This window comes from Ambystoma mexicanum, chromosome 9, assembly GCF_040938575.1.
Source record: "Ambystoma mexicanum isolate Mex_15411 chromosome 9, UKY_AmexF1_1, whole genome shotgun sequence".
In the NCBI taxonomy this organism is placed as follows: Eukaryota; Metazoa; Chordata; class Amphibia; order Caudata; family Ambystomatidae; genus Ambystoma; species Ambystoma mexicanum.
In genome coordinates, this window is record NC_090931.1 from 1,394,354,758 (window position 1) to 1,394,372,898 (window position 18,141).

The window sequence follows — 18,141 nt, forward strand, 5'->3', positions numbered from 1 at the left end:
TGTGACAGGTCTATAAAAGCTGCATAGACAGTTGGAGCGCCCTGCTTTATCTTAGCCTTTAGAACGCTGAGGATGAGGATGTTGACTGCTGTCCTGCCGTTCTTCTTAAAGCCCATCTGGAATTGATCTTCGCATGGGGCGGATTTGGCCAATCGACGAAAGTGGTCGAGGAGGAGAGTGGCAAACAGTTTGCCCATGATCTCAAGTAGGGCTATAGGCCTGTAGTTTGCCGGGTCTTCTCTGCCTCCCTTTTTGAAGATCGGAATCAGGGTGGCTTCTGTCCACGACGATGGTATCATTCTGCTGATTCTACAGTGTGTAAACAGAAGACTGATAAACTCTGTCCACTCATCGATGTTTTTTTTTAGGTCAATGTTCGTGAGCCCGTCAGGTCCCGGAGCTCTGGATGATTTAAGCTTCTGAATCCCCTCGTAGATGTCAGCTGTCGTGGAAAGATCAACCCAGGGGGTCCTGTTGAATTCCGGCTCTTGGGTCATGTTCAAAGCAGGAGTAGTGAAGAGCTTTGTGAAGAAGTGTACCCAGGAGGCTGCCGGAACCGAGTTGATCATGTTTGCTCGGGTGTTGCCTTGCACGGTGTTGATCAGGGCCCAGAAGTCGGCAGATTTTTTGACGCCAGTGTTCTCATCATGGTTTCTGCATCGTTTTGGTACATAGTGGCTCTTCGCAATCTTATACATGCTTTGTAGGTTTTGTTTTCTTTTGCCCAAAGTGCCCATGCCGATATGGTATTTTCAGCTTTTGCAGTACGTTTCAATTTCCTCAGAGCCTTTTTGTTATCCGCTATGAGTTTGTCGTAGGTGTGGTTGAAAGTGGTGGGAGGTTTGTTTCTCTTTTTCTGGATGGACTTGTGATTGGTCAGAAGCGGAATGTAGTTGGGTCTCTCTCAACAGTGACTCAGTCGTTGTTGGATCGGCCCAGGTTGTAGCGTATTGCTTGGTCATGGCTCTGACACTGGCCGCTGTCAAGCGTAGACGAGTTTGTTGGGGGTTTACCTCTACCGACGATTTGTAGTTGCTGGGTTCTTGAGAAACAGAAGACCAGACGACGCTGAACATGTTGTGATCGCTCTGGAGCGTTTTGGAAACCTTGAAGTTTTCGATCTCTGGGCACATCGGTTCAGAAATGAAGATGTAGTCGAACGTAGCCTTTGAAGAACCTCTTTCCCAGGTTGGGATTTGCGGGAGCCAGTCTTTGATCCATGCTGCATTATGTATGTTCCTGGCCGACATCAGTGTCATCCAGGCCTGTCCTCTTGAATCCGTTGACGCAGCAGCTGGCGATTGCGACGGAACTTCTTTTGGATGGCGGCAATTGGCGTTCAGGTCACTGCATATTAAGAGGTGGACGGTTTTGCACTCGATTACGATTTTGTCGATTGTTTCAGCCATTGATTGACAGAAGGCCATGGACGACGTTCTTTGAGGGTTCCAGTACACCGTGACAATTGCCAGCAAGGTCACTGACCGTTGCTTTGGTAATTCCGTGAAGTGGGTCCATTCAATGAGTGATGCCAGTATCCCGTAGGATCTCACAATGGTTTTGACAATTTTTAGATTGTGGCTTGTTTTTACAGCAATGAGTAGGCCAGCTGAGGGGCGGCCTAGTAGGCCCCTGACCGCCGGGGAAGTCTCGATCTCGAATCCATCCATGGACGGTTTTTCTAGGAGCCATATCTCTTGGAGACAAAGGATGTCAAAGCGGCCCAGGCCCTCACTATTGGCGTCGGTTAAGTGGGCATGGCCTCTGGTGTTCCACGAGGCCAGTGACAGCGTCTTTGTTAGGGAAGGTAGACTGGCTCTGGTGGGTAGTTGCTATCTGCTTTGATTGGCGGTTAACGCTCCTTTTAGCCAGTTCCATGGGCCGCCTGCCGACGAATCTTTGTTTAAGTGGGCCGATGTTTCCGGAACTCTGTGAGATGGTGATTGCTTCCTACGCTTTCTGTAGCTGTTGAGTCTTCTTCGTTGCGGGGAATGCTCTCGTTTCCTCTCGCTTCTTTGCGGGTCGTGGTGTCTCGTGGAAGACTGTTGGGGCGGGCTGTGCCTACTTCTGTGTCGAGAGTCTCGAGGTGAAAAGCCCTCCGAATCATCAGTCGGGTAATTTCGGCGGACGGACACTCCTAGTCTCCTCGTGGAGGATATCGGGTCAGTTCTTCTGGGTGTCTTACTGTCTTCGTCATGACGGGCGGGTTCCCTGTCTGGACTCACCCGGAAATGGGCTCTTAACTCCGCTTTTCGAGTGTGGTGGTGATCTGGTGAGGTTGTCTTATCTTTGCTTTTGCTGACTATGTTCTCTTCCTGGATTCCTTTCTTAGGTGATGGAGCTGAGCTTTTAATCTCAGATAGAAGAAATCCAGCTGCTTTTAGTTCAGATTCGACTTTCCGAGTTAACTGTTGGATTGCGTCTGATTTAATGTGGAGGTATGCTTTCGCCTTGTTGTCTCTATGGTAGGGCTCAATTAGTGTGAAATCGTCCGTTTTCAAGTTCATTAGCTCAGATGTGGATGCTATGATCTGTAGCACCGTTCTGCGATTGAGAACCATGTATTTGCCTCTGTTTGAGGACTGTTCAATTTTGAATATTCGAGTGGTTTTGACATTTTTGACATAGGCTTTAGTATTTCCTGTGGCTCTGTGTGGTGTCGTATGGTGTGACGACGAGTTTCCTTGTGCAGAGTCAGTTATTGGGGTTGTGGAGCATTTGTTTGCTGAAGGAATTTGTGTGGATAGGAGGTGGGTTTCATCTTTCCTGGGTTGTTGGCTTGGAGGGCCATCCCTTTTTTGGGTTCTTGAGGGTAGATGGGTTGTTATCTTCTCCGTGGGAGTTGAGGGCAGTCTTGCTTCCTTTTGTGGATTGTCCTCCAAGTGCCCGGAGGCTGTGTGGGTCTCTGGATCAGGATGCTGAGAGAGGTTGCTTAGAGCGCTGGAGTCTGAGAATTCCCTGGCAGTTTTGGGTGAGTGAGTTAGGTCTATCGCGTCGGCGGCAGACGTTTGCAGTGGTTCTATGACGGCGTTATCGTGTATTGTTGCAATATTCCTTGTGAGCGATGGGTAGTTCGCGTTGAGGAGGTGTCGGGTTGGAGGGTTTGTTTGCTCCTTCTCTGCAAGTTTAAGAGCTTTTTTTCCCCGGCTCCTGGTTATGCAATAGGCCCACGTTGTTGGTGGTCGTGGCATCGATCTTCGTGGATGCTCTGTTCGGAGTTGGAGCCGGTTTGTTTTTGCTGAGAAAAATAGAAGCAATGTCATCGTTCTCTTTTGGTCTAAGAGTCTGAGTTGATTTTGATTCTTGCGGCCTCGGTGACACGAGTTTTGAGCTTGGGATGGCCGGGCCGTGTTCCGCGTCGAGGTCGATTCTGTCTCTTTTCCTTTCTGAGATGTCGTATTTCAGGTCAATGGCCGTGATAAATCCTTCCAGATAGGACAGCTTAGATTGGATGATTGCCAGAGTAGCAGTGTTGTCTTTCGAAGCGTCACCTATGGCTTCGTAGAGTTTGCAGAAAGGCGCCATGGCAATTGTTATGGCTGACATTATCGTGGTCATGTCTCTCTTATTATGTGGCAAATCTTTTAGTGTAGATTTTTGAGATTCAGTTGTGCATCCCTTTTTTGGGGAGAGTTCTCTGCTGCCTGTTGGTAAAGTGCTCGAGACTGAGTGCCGCCGTCCTGGAGTAGTAGCGGCTGCCTCTGGTAAGTTAGCAATCCTTGGCGAAGAGTTCCAGGGGCCGCGTCTTGATGCTGATTGTGGTAGAAGATCCGTTGGATAGGAAGGTGCGGGCGGGCGGGCGTTGGGTGTCGATGTGTGAGCTTTGGACCCGGGTTGCGGGCTCATTCCTTTATGCACAGGGTATACTTTGGGCTGAAGTAGTTCAAATATGTCCAGCATTCCATGCTGGTGCGTTCGTGCTTCTGTTAGCGATGTTTCGGTTGTTTTACTAATAGTAGAAACCTCTGGGTTTGTTGGCTTCAGGCCTGGGGCTTCTGGTGGATTGGACTTGTGATGACCAGTGCGTCTGTCTTGCCCACTTTAAGTAGGGATTGTTCAGTGGGAGCCGTAATCGGGAGGTCTAGTTGGGCGGTGGGCACAGGGTCTGTGCGTGTTACTTGCAGATGTTGTGCTGGCATGTCAGCTATTTTGACCGTAGCTTCTGAATGATTGCAGGGCACTGTCTTTGAGCTAGGTTCCTCAGTGGCTGAACAAGGCAAGTGTTCTGTGGTCAGCACGTTTGTGGATTTGGTCAGTTGTGTTTTTCTGCATTTGGCTGATGGAGGAGTCTCTTCCAGTGCCTCAAGAATTTCTGCGTCCGACAACTCGGAATCGTTGGATAGTGTGCGCTTTCCTTGTGTTTTAAAGAAATTCAACAGAGCGTTGGAGAGGAGCGGAACAGGTAGCAGCCTTTTCCCAGTACCCCGTTTTTTGAGAGGCACTAATGGGGCCGAGCTTATGGTTGATTTAGTTTCTTTTGTTTTCAGATCTGCCTTTCTTTTTTGTGCAATAGAGTTGTCCCTGGATCCTTGGGACAGGGGGAGTTTGGGATTAGGCTTCCCTCTCTTAGAATACTTCAGTCTTTTCTTGTTTATCACCGAGTTCGATTTGGAGATTAAAGTAGGTGCAGCATTAAGTTGATCATTGTCGTTTTTGGACTGAGTTAGATGTAGACGTGTCACTGTGGGTGTGGGATTCCGAGTCTGAGTCAAAGCCCACGGACTCTGCTTGTACCAGATCCAGAGACTGGTTCGCTGGTTCTGCGGGCAGACACAGGTTAGAGTTGGCAAGTAAGCCTGTGGGGATGGAAACAGCGGAGAGTGGCAATGGAGGTGCGGCTGTGTCGGGTTGTTCCGACAGTCCTCCCTGCAGATAGTTGTGGACCAAGGCCAGGACAGTAAGAGACGGCGGAGATCCATTTGGGCTTTGCTGAAGTGCCTTGGCAGGGCCTTGTTTGGGACACTTTTCCTGGTTTGGGTTGAAAATCTGGGTTGCCAGACCGGGATGTGCTTCTGATTGGCCCTCAAGATTCCATTGAAATGAGGGTGTAGTCGAAGAAACGGGTTGAAGTTGAGTCAACTCTTCACTGTGACCCCTGAGTGGGCCGTGCAGCTCCCTTGCGGGCATCAAGTCGTCGACATCCGCCTTGGCCCCCGCCCTCAGACCTGCCGTGAGGGATCCTCCGATCCTCTCGTCGGTTAGGTCACTCGCCGGAGCAGTAACGGGGCGGGAGGCATTGACGGGGAGAACCTCTATTGCTGTGGGTGTCCCGACCTCCGAGTCGAGCGCGTTAGGCGGATCAAGCTCCATCGCGATCCCCGGAGGAGCCGGAATTCGCTCCATGGGCGAGAGGCAGGGTGTGTTGTCTTTTCGTCCGGTGTGTTCATATCGAGATGGGAACAGTGTGAGGTTTGGTCTGCCGGCTGTGGGCTGAGAGGGAAGGAAGCGGTGGTCTCCCGATTTAGTGGGAGATTGGCAGTCCAGAATGGGATCAGACGCGATCCTTGTTTTGGGCGTAAAGAATGAGATTGTCAGAGTGGGAGGTTGCAGCGTGAGCGAAGAGTTTTTTTTCACGTGACTTCTGAGGATACGTGAATCGGAGTCGTCCTCCATGTTTAGGCGAGTCGCGCGCTGTGCACCGAGGGGGAACAGAGAGCGGGGCTCGTAGATAAGTGGGAGGACAGGGGTGAGGTAATTATAGATCTATGTAGATCGAGTACAAATTCGCTTGCAGTTCACAGGACACAGATCACAGTTCGAGTAGTTTTCCGACGGCAAAAGTCGTCGTCTTTCTCACCTCTGTAGCAGGACTCACTGGCAGGCACGGTGTCGGTGGCGAGGGTCTCTGCACGGTACTCTGCGCGCGCTCCGCGCTGTAGAAGTGTTTTTAAAGCCAGTGGAGGTTGTTTTCCTTAAAGGAACACGTAGAGAAAGCAGCAGCACAGCAGCAGCACAGCAGAACACGTCCTCTCCCTCTGGTGCAATATGGTCCTTGTTGGCCCCCAACAATAGGGCGTTTTCCATAATCAAATCTAGACAAAATGGTTGCTCTAGCGACTGTAGTACTGTTTGCTTCACTCAGGTATGGCCAGATTTTGTGAAGTAATCTTAAGTAATAAGAGCAGTTTTTGTTTAGCTGTGTAACATGTGCCTCTGCACTTAGGGAAGCCTCCTAGTAGATCCCTAGACTCTTAACTTTGTTGACTACTTTTATTTGGTCATTGTTTATCTGCAAGAACTCATATAGTTGACTTAATTTAGTTCTGGCTTGGTTGGTACCGAAGATCATCAATTCCGTTTTTTGGCATTTAGACACAACCAATTGTTGGTCATCCATGTTTCGACTGTCTTGTATAGATCCTTGACCTTAGCACTGTCATGTGCATGGTCACCGCTTATCTTGATGATTAGCTGTGTATCATTGGCGTAGTTTGTGAAAAATATGCCGATTGTTTTCAAGGATCAAACCGAGGAATCTAATATATAAATTGAATAGAAGAGGCGACAGGCTCGCTCCCTGAGGTACACCGCAGCTTATTATTTCTTCAAAAGAGAAATTGTCCCCTCAGTGTACCTTTCATTTTCTATTAGAGAGGAAAGATGTTAACCAATCTATAGCTTCTGGGGAGCAGTTTGCTCCCTTCCCCAGTGCTTGTTTAAGTTGTTTGTGATCCAGCTAGCCAAAGGATGCACTGAGATCGAGTAGGATGCGCAGACCTACTTTGCCATCTTCAACAATGCTTCGCATATGAGACTGGAGGTTGATCATAGCCATCTCCGTGCTGTGTGCAGCATGAAAGCCCGATTGTTGGTTATGACATATCTCGTTGGCTTCTACGTATGACTGAAGTTGTTTACTGGCAACCCTATCCAGAACTTTCAGTAAAAAGTTACAGTTTTTGATGGGTCTTAAGTTGCTTGGGTCCCTTTGATCTAATCCAGGTTTTTTCTGTAGAGGAGTGATTGTAACTCTTTTGGTTTCTGTTGGTACATAGCCATCCCTAAAGGAAGCATTCACCATTTTGGTGAGAAAAGGCGCAAAGATGGTAACATTCTCTAATATAAGTTTAGATGGAATTATATTTTCAACGCAGGCAGTGGGTTTAATTGATTTTAGTATTTTTGTCATTTTATCTATGGTCGTTTGATTAAATTTGAATGGTTCTCAGTGTTGTGCAGGTGCTGCTTTGAGTTTGGCTCAGCCTGATTAGGAGTACGTTTTTGGGCTTCTCTCAGGATGTCCCTGGCCTTCCCAATTTTCTCTGTGAAGGCACTTTGGACTTTGTCACAATCCTCTTTGGTGGGAGAGAAAGCGGGGACTAATAACTTGGGTTTTTCTATGGTTTTAAGAATTTCAAAAAGTTTCCTAGTAGAGTTTTCTGCTGTTTTGATTTGTCATTATAGAAATTATTTTTTGCAGTTCTGATTCCTTCTACGTATAGTTTTTCGCTTTCTTTACACTTGACTTTACTGTCCATGGATGGATGTTTTAGCCAGTTGTCCATATTTATCCTTTTTTCGTTTTTTAAGTTCCTTGAGAGTACAATTGAACCATTTCTGGTGGTTGTTATTAGGTCTTACGACTTTGTTTTTTAGTGGAGCTTTTAGATCTTGTAGGTGTTTTGCCTGTGTTGAAAAATCAGCAATTAATATGTCACACGGGCAATCTTCCTTGGATTCACTAAGGATTTTATTCATACAGTGTTCTAAATGTGTGGATTCCATTTTTTTGTAGTCCTACTTTTGACCTTTTTGGTGCATTGCCTACATTGTTCTTTCTTGGATGTTTATTATCAATGTGCATGTGACCGGGAAATGGTCTGACCATATGCATGGATTCGTTTTAAAGTCCTTGGTTTCAATGTTGTTGGTGATTATCCAATCTAATTGGTTTCCATTTTCCATGGTAGGATGTTGGTTCATAACTGAGAAGTCTATGTTCTTTAAGATCTTCTCTAAGTTTATAGCTTCTTTGTCTTTTAGGTTTCCACGCCACCTGTTGAAGTCTCTAAGGACTATTGTCGCAGTGTTTATTCCTTTTAATGCATTAAGTTGTACAGTCAAGTCTTCATTGAAGTCGGATATGAGGGACGGCAAACTACATGCATGCATCCTCTTCCAGAGTGGTGCCCTTAATCCACTGATGTACCCACGCACCCTGCCTCCCTTGTAGTCTTCCCCACACCACTTTTTTCACACATGGCACTCTCACACTCTTGAATTCTGACATATCTGTACCCTCACACTCTAGGTCTCTCACGCACCCTTCTTCCCTCTCGCACTCATACCCTAGGTCTCTCTTGCCACCTAGCTCTCTTCCACTTGCACCCTAGCTCACTCTCTCGCACTTGCTCGCCCTCATTTTTAGTCTCTCACACTCTTGCTGTCTCTCACTCTACCACCATAGCAATCTCACACTCGCACTGCTCTCTCACTCTTACATCTTAGCTCTCACACAATCCCTCACGCTTGCACCCTAATGCTCAGATCCTAGCACTCTCACGCTTTGCACCCTAGCTCTCCCTCACATTCTCAACTAGCCTTTATGCTTGCAGCCTAGCTTGCACTCTCATATGCAGCACCCTAGCTTTCACACTCGTATGCACCTCCCGAGCTTGCTGTTCTGCACGCAATACCCCAGCTGTCATTCTGCACATATCCTAGCACTCTCACGCTGTCATGATGCCTACCCCCGGAGCACCAGGCCAGGCCCAGCACCCCCGGGAGCTGGCATCACGTCCCCGGGTAAAAGCCCAGCGGCCCTTTATAGGGGCTCTTTGGACTCTGTCCTGGCGCCGTTGGCGCCAGGCTCATGTTGGACATCAGTTTTGGCGCCATAGGCGCCAGGCTCATAAGGGGAAGTGTTTGGTGCACTTACCTGAAGCAGACCATGCTGCACACTCACCTGATGCAGACCATGCTGCATGAAGAACCAAGCCAAATGAGGCTTAGGAGGGACTATTTTTCTGAAGGAACTATTTTGTTACTTGGGTGGGGCTGTGGAAGAATACTCAGCTGGAACTTCTTCCAAAGCTATTTAAGCCACGCCCGGACAGCCACACGTGCTTCGCGTTGTTCTGCATCCCAGCAGCTGAACGCTCACCGTGTCTGCTCCTGCACCTGGACTCCAGCCACGCCCGCCTCGAACCTGGAACACCTGTAAGGGAATAAGAGAAGAGAAAGGTGAAAACCAAGAACTTATTCAACCTTCTTACCTGCATCCGGAATCTTCACGCCAGCATTCCTGAAAGAAGACTTCCACTTAAAAGCACCGCGTTGCTCGCTGCAGCTCCGCGCTTCACTCACCTGTTCCCGAGACGCCGCCCGGCTCCATCGCGGCTCTCAGCACCGGTCGCCACATCTCTGCACCTAGGGGAGAGAAGAAGAGACAAAAGGTGAGCAAGGGAACACAAGAGGAAAGCCGAATTTTCAGCCATATTACTTACCAGCTTTTCTTGGTGAACCATTCCACATCTCGGGTCGGCGCCGCATCTTTGGCAGGTACCGCACCCCGGCCCCTATGGGGAAAGGACAAAAGACATTACTGGGAAATTATAAAGACATTTAGAGGGGTCGCCCTCATCACTAACTCACCTGATTTTACCACCGGCAATTTAACCCCTCAACGCATCGCCTTTGTTCTGCACCTGAAATAAAGGACAGAAAAAACAACATAAAAGGAGGCTCACACTTGAACTTTTGCATCTTCATACTTACGGCGTATCGCTCAGAAAAGTCAAGTGGATGTGCCAGCATAATTATGAAAACCAGTGAAGTAACTGGACGAACGAGCGCCCCTGCACCAGAAGCAGGATGGAGAGTTCATCCTTCCAAACCATAAGGTGAGCTTAAACCGGGGGTTTTGGAGGAAGTCAGAGAAGAACAAAGGGGGAAAGAGGGGAGCAAGCACACTATTCAGCAGACAGTTAATCCCCTTTCTCATCTGCAGAAGGATATTCCTACGGGCCAGAAAAGCAAGATTTAGGGGGCCTGTTCAATCGGTGGTCCGAATTCTGCGCATCACGCTTGAAGAGGCCACAGCAACCCAGACCAGACCAGTGCCTCCGTGAGAGCCAGGTGAGCGTTACAGAACGCAAAGCCTTCCTACAAATTCCCACCCAGGCGCTATGGCCCAACTACTGGGGGAATTACGGGCCGAAGTACACGCCGCTCGTCAAGAGACTAATGCTCTCAGGAGGGAAGTGATTGTAACAAAGGGAAGAGCTGATGACCTGGCTAGACAGCTTTTGCAAGGTCAAGCTGGACAAACTCCTTTACCCGGTTCCGGAGGGAACCCCGCTCCTGTGCTTTCCAGTAACCCGGTGCAGATTAATCTACCTGGAAACATGCCGCTGGCCCCACCCGAACGCTTTGCTGGGGACTCCAAACGATTCGCCGTATTCATGAATCAGTGTCATTTGCATTTCCTGTGCAGACCTGGGGCCTTCCCTAATGACCAGACCAAGGTAGCCTTTGTATTGTCATATCTCAGCGGCAGTGCTGCCGATTGGTCAGTTCCACTGGTAACTCAAGATGACCCGATTCTTCGTGATTTTCAAGGATTTCAAGCAAGCATGGAAAGGTTATTTGCTCGTCACTCCCAGGGGCAGGCTCTAGATGACGAACTTCTATCTCTGCGACAGGGCAATCAAGACCTCCTTTCCTACATTGCAACCTTTAATAGACTAATTGTGGAAACTGGGTGGCCAGAGGATAAAAGAATCACATTATTTTATCGAGGTCTACGTGGAGAACTTAAAGATGTCCTGGCCCAAGTTGTAAATCCGCCCCAAGAATGCTCAGAATATATAGACTTAGTGGTCCAATTGGATCACAGACTGCAAAACAGAAAAGCAGATCGGTCCAAGTTTGAGACCCGGGTGTTAGTCAAGACCCACGCTAACCTCAAGGGGGCTGAAGCCTCTGAGCCAATGCAAATCGGAGGAGTTAAAAGACCTTTAACTCAAAAGGAATGTGAAAGAAGACGGCAGATGCACTTATGTCTTTATGGTGGATCCTCTGGACACTTTCTACGAGATTGCCCGGCAAGGCCGCCCAGGAAGGTGGTAGGAGCCGCTGATAAAATCCATTAAACCTCTGTATCGGGAAACGACCCCGCCCGACAAGCGTAGGGGTCCGCTTGCCGAGCTTGAAAACGAACTCTCAGACCTCGCATTTCACTGTGCCAATGGTCCTCGTAGATCCGGAACAGCCTAAGCGGTTGCATGCAATAAAGGCATACATCGATAGTGGGGCTATAGGAAACTACGTGGATCGTGAATTGGTCTCCAGGATAAACCTTCCCCTGCGTCCTAAAACCAGCAAAGATGTCATCACCACAGTTGATGGAACCGAAATTGCCTCGGGACCGGTAACACATTCCACAGCTGAGGTGACACTTGTAGGTCCGGACGGCCATCGGGAGGCAGTTGTGTTTGATGTAATCAAGGCTCCATAGTTTCAGGTTATTCTCGGAATCCCTTGGTTAGAGACACATAATCCTCGAATTGATTGGCGAGCGAAGAGAATAACCTTTCCGGAGTGTGCACGAACCTGCTACCCAGAAAATCTGAAGATCAGTCTAGCATCAGTAACCTCTGTCTCCATGCAACTACCTCCGGAATACCAAGACTTTCAGGACGTCTTCCAAAAGGAACAGGCCAACACGTTACCTCCTCACAGATCGTACGATTGCCAAATCGATCTGGTGCCCGGTGCACAACCCCCTTGTAGCAGGATTTATGCCCTTACTGAGCTGGAGAATCTGCATTTGAGACAATATTTAGATCAATACCTAGCCAATGGTTTCATTCGCCCGTCAAAGACTCCGGCATCCTCGGCTTTGTTCTTCGTGCCAAAAAAAGAAGGCGACCTTAGAACTTGTATCGATTACCACGCATTGAACCAGATAACTGTTAAAAATCGTTACCCTCTGCCTTTGATCCCTGAACTCCTTGACCAGGTGAAGGACGCTTGCATATACACCAAGTTAGATCTCCGGGGGGCTTATCATCTAGTACGAGTAAAAGAAGGCGACGAATGGAAAACGGCCTTCCGTACAAAATATGGACTATTCGAATACCAGGTGATGCCTTTCGGGTTGTGCAACGCGCCTGCTGCCTTCCAATTCTTCATGAACGATGTCCTTCGGGAACTCATCGATGTCTGTGTTGTCGTGTATATCGAGGACATTCTGGTGTACTCCTCTTCGGAATCTGATCACAGAAAACATGTCAGGGCCGTCCGTGAGAAATTGCGCCAGCACAAACTGTTTGCAAAGCTGGAAAAATGTGTTTTCCATGCCACCGAGGTTGAGTTTCTTGGATTCATCCTGACACCTAAAGGGGTCCGAATGGACTCACGGAAAGTGGATGCCATCCTCAAATGGCCATCACCTAGTTCGGTGAAAGGTGTCCAAAGCATGCTTGGTTTTGCCAATTTTTATCGCAGGTTTATCCCGGAATTTTCACGGGTGGTGCAACCCATCACTGCACTCTTGCGGAAGAATGAACGTTTTGAATGGACCGAGGAAGCTGAACAGGCCTTTCAGGAATTAAAAGCCTAATTTACGTCCGCACCTATTTTGAAACACCCGCGTCCTGATCTCCCATATATAGTCGAAACCGACGCATCCAGCTTAGCCATGGGAGCTGTCCTGTCTCAGAGAGACCCCGAAACCAACCAACTGCACCCCGTAGCATTTTGGTCCAGAAAGTTCTCGCCGCCGGAGATAAATTATGCAATCACAGATAAATAATTATTACGCATTAAGTCCGCCTTTAAGGCTTGGCGGCATTATCTTCTTAGCGCCAGGCATACCATCACCGTGATCACTGATCACCGAAATTTACAATATTTAAAAACTGCCAAGGCTCAGTCTTCACGACAGCTCCGATGGGCTTTATTCTTTGCTGAGTTCGATTTTGTAATCACCTACCGTCCCGGCTGTAAGAATGGCAAAGCGGACGCGCTATCTCGAATTGGAATGGGAGAAATGGACACAAACTCAGAACCTGTGCCGATAATTCCCGAACAAAGAATCTTGGGGATAACCACTTTACAAACCCTTGAAGACATTCAAGCACGGGTAAAACTATTCCTGGACTCTTCAGCCTTGCAGGATTGGATCAAAAGGGGGTCTGCCTTTTCAATCAACGATGGCTTACATTACTTCCAAGGACGTTTATTTTTGCCAGAAAAGGAATTGCAAGAACTGGTTATTTTCCGTCATCACGATACTCTGATGGAAGGACATCCTGGCATTGCCAAAACAGAGGAAAAAATTAAACGACAATTCTGGTGGCCGTCCTGGCGAATGTTAAGAAAGGAAGAAGGCATTGACTATGGCAAGGGGAAAAGTGCACAGAATTGCACAGTGAACAACTTTGAATCTAACAACGTGCATATAATACCCAAGACTTGTGTATATATAAAACCCAGGAGTGCAAATAAAGTAAAACAATATTACCAATATATGAAAAAGGGATGTGGGGTAAGCACTTAGGACCTCCTTATGACTGAAAGGAAAGTCAGCAAACTCTTTACCCACTATGCTATTACAGATACTGACAGCGCTAAACCCACGTAGCGGGCAAGCAAGGACAGATTCTGTGAACTGACACTCTGTAAAATACTGAATAAGGATATTTGAAACAGTACTCACGAGGACCGGAAAGACCACTTGAATGTCAGTAATTTCACGAACCCTGTAGATCAAACAGGGACCCAGAATGCTGTAAAAGCAAAGGGTTAAAGATAACAAAATACATAAAACCCTAGTCAAGGGCAAGTATGAATTGTGATAATAAATTGTGAGGAAAACAAAAAGGGGATACACACTGGAACTAGTTACAACAACACCCACACCTAATAATCAATGGAAAATAAATGCAGAAGTGCAATGGAAAACATGGAATGGAATCTCAATAAGTAGGATCAGGAGCAGGGAAAATGATATCACAAAAGGAAACCTTTCCCACCCATCCAAGGAGAAAAGGCAGTAAACTAATTCTACAAAAGTAAAGGTTAATTCATCAAGCTTTTCAGTAACCAGGACAGCAGAAAGGGACAGAAAGCACCGGCAAACTGGGCTGCATCAAAGAGTAAAGCACAGAGAAAGGCTGTCTGCAGACAGAGGAAGACAGAAAGGGAAATTCAGAAAGCATAAATCAATTAAGCACATTAATCCGAAATCCAGGACAGAGGAACAAGATACAGGAACTAGGAACTGGGCACAAAAGCTAGGAACTGGAACTAGGTACTTGGCACAATAACTATGAACAAGGAACTGGAACTAGGTACTAGGCACAGAAACTAGGAACAAGGAACTGGAACTAGGTACAAGGCACAGAAACTAGGAACAAGGAACTGGAACTAGGTACAAAGCACAGAAACTAGGAACAAGGAACAGAGACTAGTCACAACAGGAACACTGCTACAATGACCAGCGCCGGACTGAAGCAAACTGAGGCTTTTAAAGCTGCTAAACGAGCACACCCCTCAGGCGTGCCGCCTGCTGCACCTGCAGCCACAGGTGTTGCCTATCCTCCACCCAGCCTTGTGCTGCAAGGGAGGAGATGAAGCAGTGAGCCAGGCATTCTAGGAAGCAGGAGGTGAAGCAGTGAGCCAAGGCATTCTGGGAAGCATAGTCATTTGATTTAAGTAGCATGCTGGCTGCCAGGGAGGAGATGAAGCAGTGAGCCAGGCATTCTGGGAAGCAGGAGGTGAAGCAGTGAGCCAAGGCATTCTGGGAAGCATAGTCATTTGATTTAAGTAGCATGCTGGCTGCCAAAAACCTGGAATGGATCCGGAAGGGAAGTAACTTGGAAAATAAGGTTTTAACGCTCCCAATTCATCAGAACACTGTAGCATAAGGTTCGAAGGAAATGTCCAGTAGGGTATAAACCCCAAAACATGCCCCCAAGTGGCGGGAACGGGAGCGAAGGGAGCGAGCCGTGATACTATACCCCCTCCCACGGCCGACTCCAGGCAGCCGTTACTCGCACAAAACATCTTCCTTCCATAACAGGAGCGCTTTGTCTTTGGAGGTGGCACTGACGAAAACGATGATCCACGGGCAGAAGCAGAAGGACTGGAATGAATAGAATCAGGCTGCAGTCTATAAGAGCCATAGGCAGGTTTTCGGTGAGGAAGAGACTCATGGGCTGAAGAAAGGCATGAAGGACTTGCAGGACCCGAAGCAGAGTTGGAAGGTCCAGGAAGCTCAGTCTCTGGGAGCGAACACTCATACAACATTGAGGAGGGAGGCTGGCTGGTGCAACATACTTTGGATAATGATAGATGCTCTGGTAGCCCCCCTGCTGAGAGCGTACACACAGGAGGTGAGAAAATTGCAGGTTTCAGGAAATGTTCATGTTCAGACAAAGAAGGTGGCGGCAGAGATAGAGGTTCGGATCTTCTCCCATCATCCATCTGGTTCAAGGCCTGTGGTTGAGGGTGACCAAGATTCGATTGCATCTGTTCAACACCTTGGGGGCCTGGAAGTCCAATGGGTTGTACAAGGCTGGCATTCCTGGTGTCAGTCATATGGCCACCTTGTTGCACGTGGGATACAACCGCAGGGACGTTTGGCATACCGATAGGAGTGATAGACGCAGTTCTTGGTACATCAGGCACACTCGCAGCTGGAGCAATAACAGGCACATCTTGAACTGCAGCAGTCATATCCTCCCTTTGACTACTAGCACCCGAATGGTGCAGCAGTTGGGGGGCCGTGCCCGTCCCTTCCTTCAGGCTCATGTGGGATCCGGCAACAAAAGGGCTGTCAAGCGGCTGATCCAAACTGGCCCCCAAAGGTGAACCGTCCAGCCCGTTATCCTGGTTGGCTACTTGTTCGATGTCTAGGCCATGGCGGATGGTATCCGTCTCCCTCTTGTAACACTCCAGGCAAGTCCAACGGCCTTGCATGTAAGGCCCTCCCGAGTCGTGAACCAGCTTGATGTTTTTGGCAGAAGTCTCAGACTCAGATGTAGCATATGCGGGAGGTGCTAATTCTACAGACAAGCAGTTGGGAGAATTAGCTTGTGTAAAAGGCAGGCCTTCTGGTGATCCTCCTGAAGCATAGGATGGGCAGATTGGACGTTCATCCGTAATAAATGGTTGGGATTTAGGAGGTAGCTCTGAAGTAGATGAATCTGCAACATGATCAAACAGAGCAGACAGGTGCACCTCCGATATTGGCAGCGAGGCTGAGCAGGATACAGGTCCTTCATGAACTGAAGCCAAACTAGCAGTAGTCTCTGGTACCGGAGACAGGCACTCAGGATGTGCTACCGGAGGCTCCATGGCTGAAGGATAATCTGCTGGATGAGTCACTGTAGCCGAAAACAGGCATGCCAGAGGAAATTCAGAGGCTGAGGGCATGCAAGCTGGAGCCGTCTCGTTAGCTGAAGACAAACTTGTCAAGGTCTTTGGCTCTGACCACGTACATGGTGAAGGCTCTTGAGTGACTGGCAGACATAGCAATTGTTCATTGATTGAAGACACGTTTGACAACGATGACTGCAGAGCCGTGGACTGGATAATCGAAGAGTCAATAGTTGTAGGAGGGCAGACTGAAGTCCCAGAAGTCGACAGGCACATTTGTGGCTCAGGAATGGAAAGCACCTTTAGGGCGGTTGACTCCTTGGCACCAGTAACCAAAGACTGAGCTGTAGCCATGCCGTCCCTCTCCTTAGTGGATGACACAGAGTCTCTTCCTTTGTAGAAGTCAAAATCAACCAGAGGAATCACCATAGTAAAGTCTCTGTTAATCAGGATTTCGTCAAATGTCCATTCCTATGTCTTAGCTTCTGAAAGTGGCATATTAACAATCAACAGTTCAGGAATTGCCTGCCGGATCTTTGGTTCAGTATACTGTGGAATGAGTCCATCAAAATATGAATCTTGTACTGTCTTTGACTGTTCATTGTGACAAAAATTGGCAGAAGAAGGAGCGAACACAGAGGTAGCATCGTTTTCCACATCAGCTTGAATGTCTACTTCAGTCTCAGCAGCTAGATCAAGGGCAGAACCTAAACCTACAGTAGTGACTGATTCTGTGTATGCCACCATTGTGGATTGTGTTTGGGTATCAGAAGCATGTAAGTGTTCAAACTCAGAATTATGACAGACTGCTACACAGGAAATCTTAGGTAAAGGAGTGGCTTGTAAATCTTCGGCTAACGGCAATTCCTGACAAACGGTAGAACAATTGTCAGAACCTGTGCCCTGAATAAGTGCTGTGCTAGAAAGAGGACTTTCACTCCCAATAGATTTTTCATATTGACAAGTATCCTGACCTACAAAAACCTCTGCACTCAGGGATTGAACAGTATTCACTTCATCAACGGATAAAGTTTGAGGTGTATTCAGAAAAGACCGTAAGGTTTTATTCTCCTCTAGTAAAGTAATGTATTCTTGTTTTAACTCCTCAAGTTCAGCTTTTAGCATGCCCCGCCTTAACTGTACATCCCTATCAGTAGGCACAGGGGAAGGCATGGTGGCATCAGGGCTGGATCCTGCCCTAGCCATCCGGATGTGCACTGATTGTACATTGTCATTTACTGCTTGCAGATTTTGTGATCTATACTCTCTCTTACCGACTTGGTCTGTGTTACCCTTAAGCAGACTACTGATATCAGACCTCTTGACATTAGGGGCTACAGTAAGTACTTGTGCAGAGGAGTAAGCAGTAGACTGAGGGCTGAAAACAGAAGATATGCAATGAACCCCTCCATTCTTTATGTTTGAATCATGAAACTGTTCAATCTGAGGTAAAGCACAACCGGAATCATGGGGTTCAACAACAGACGTACTCGTGTGTAGTAAATCTAACAGTGTGTTGTTTTCCGCTGCTAAGGCTTGTGCGGACATAGAATCTGTATCAAAATTAAAGACAGAACTAGGATCAGGCAATGTACGATGGGCCATCCTGTGGGTAAAATACTGTGCACGTAAATACCCATTTGTAACAAGGAGTTCATTTAAGTCAGGATCAATGGTTTGATTGTCACAGGTAAACTTAAGGGAAGCTTTCTGTACAAACTTGTTAGTGGCCTTGCTGCCTTTCTTTCTTAAACTGGCCATATTCAGACGGGAATAAGGGCTGGTCATTCTGTTAAGAAAGGAAGAAGGCATTGA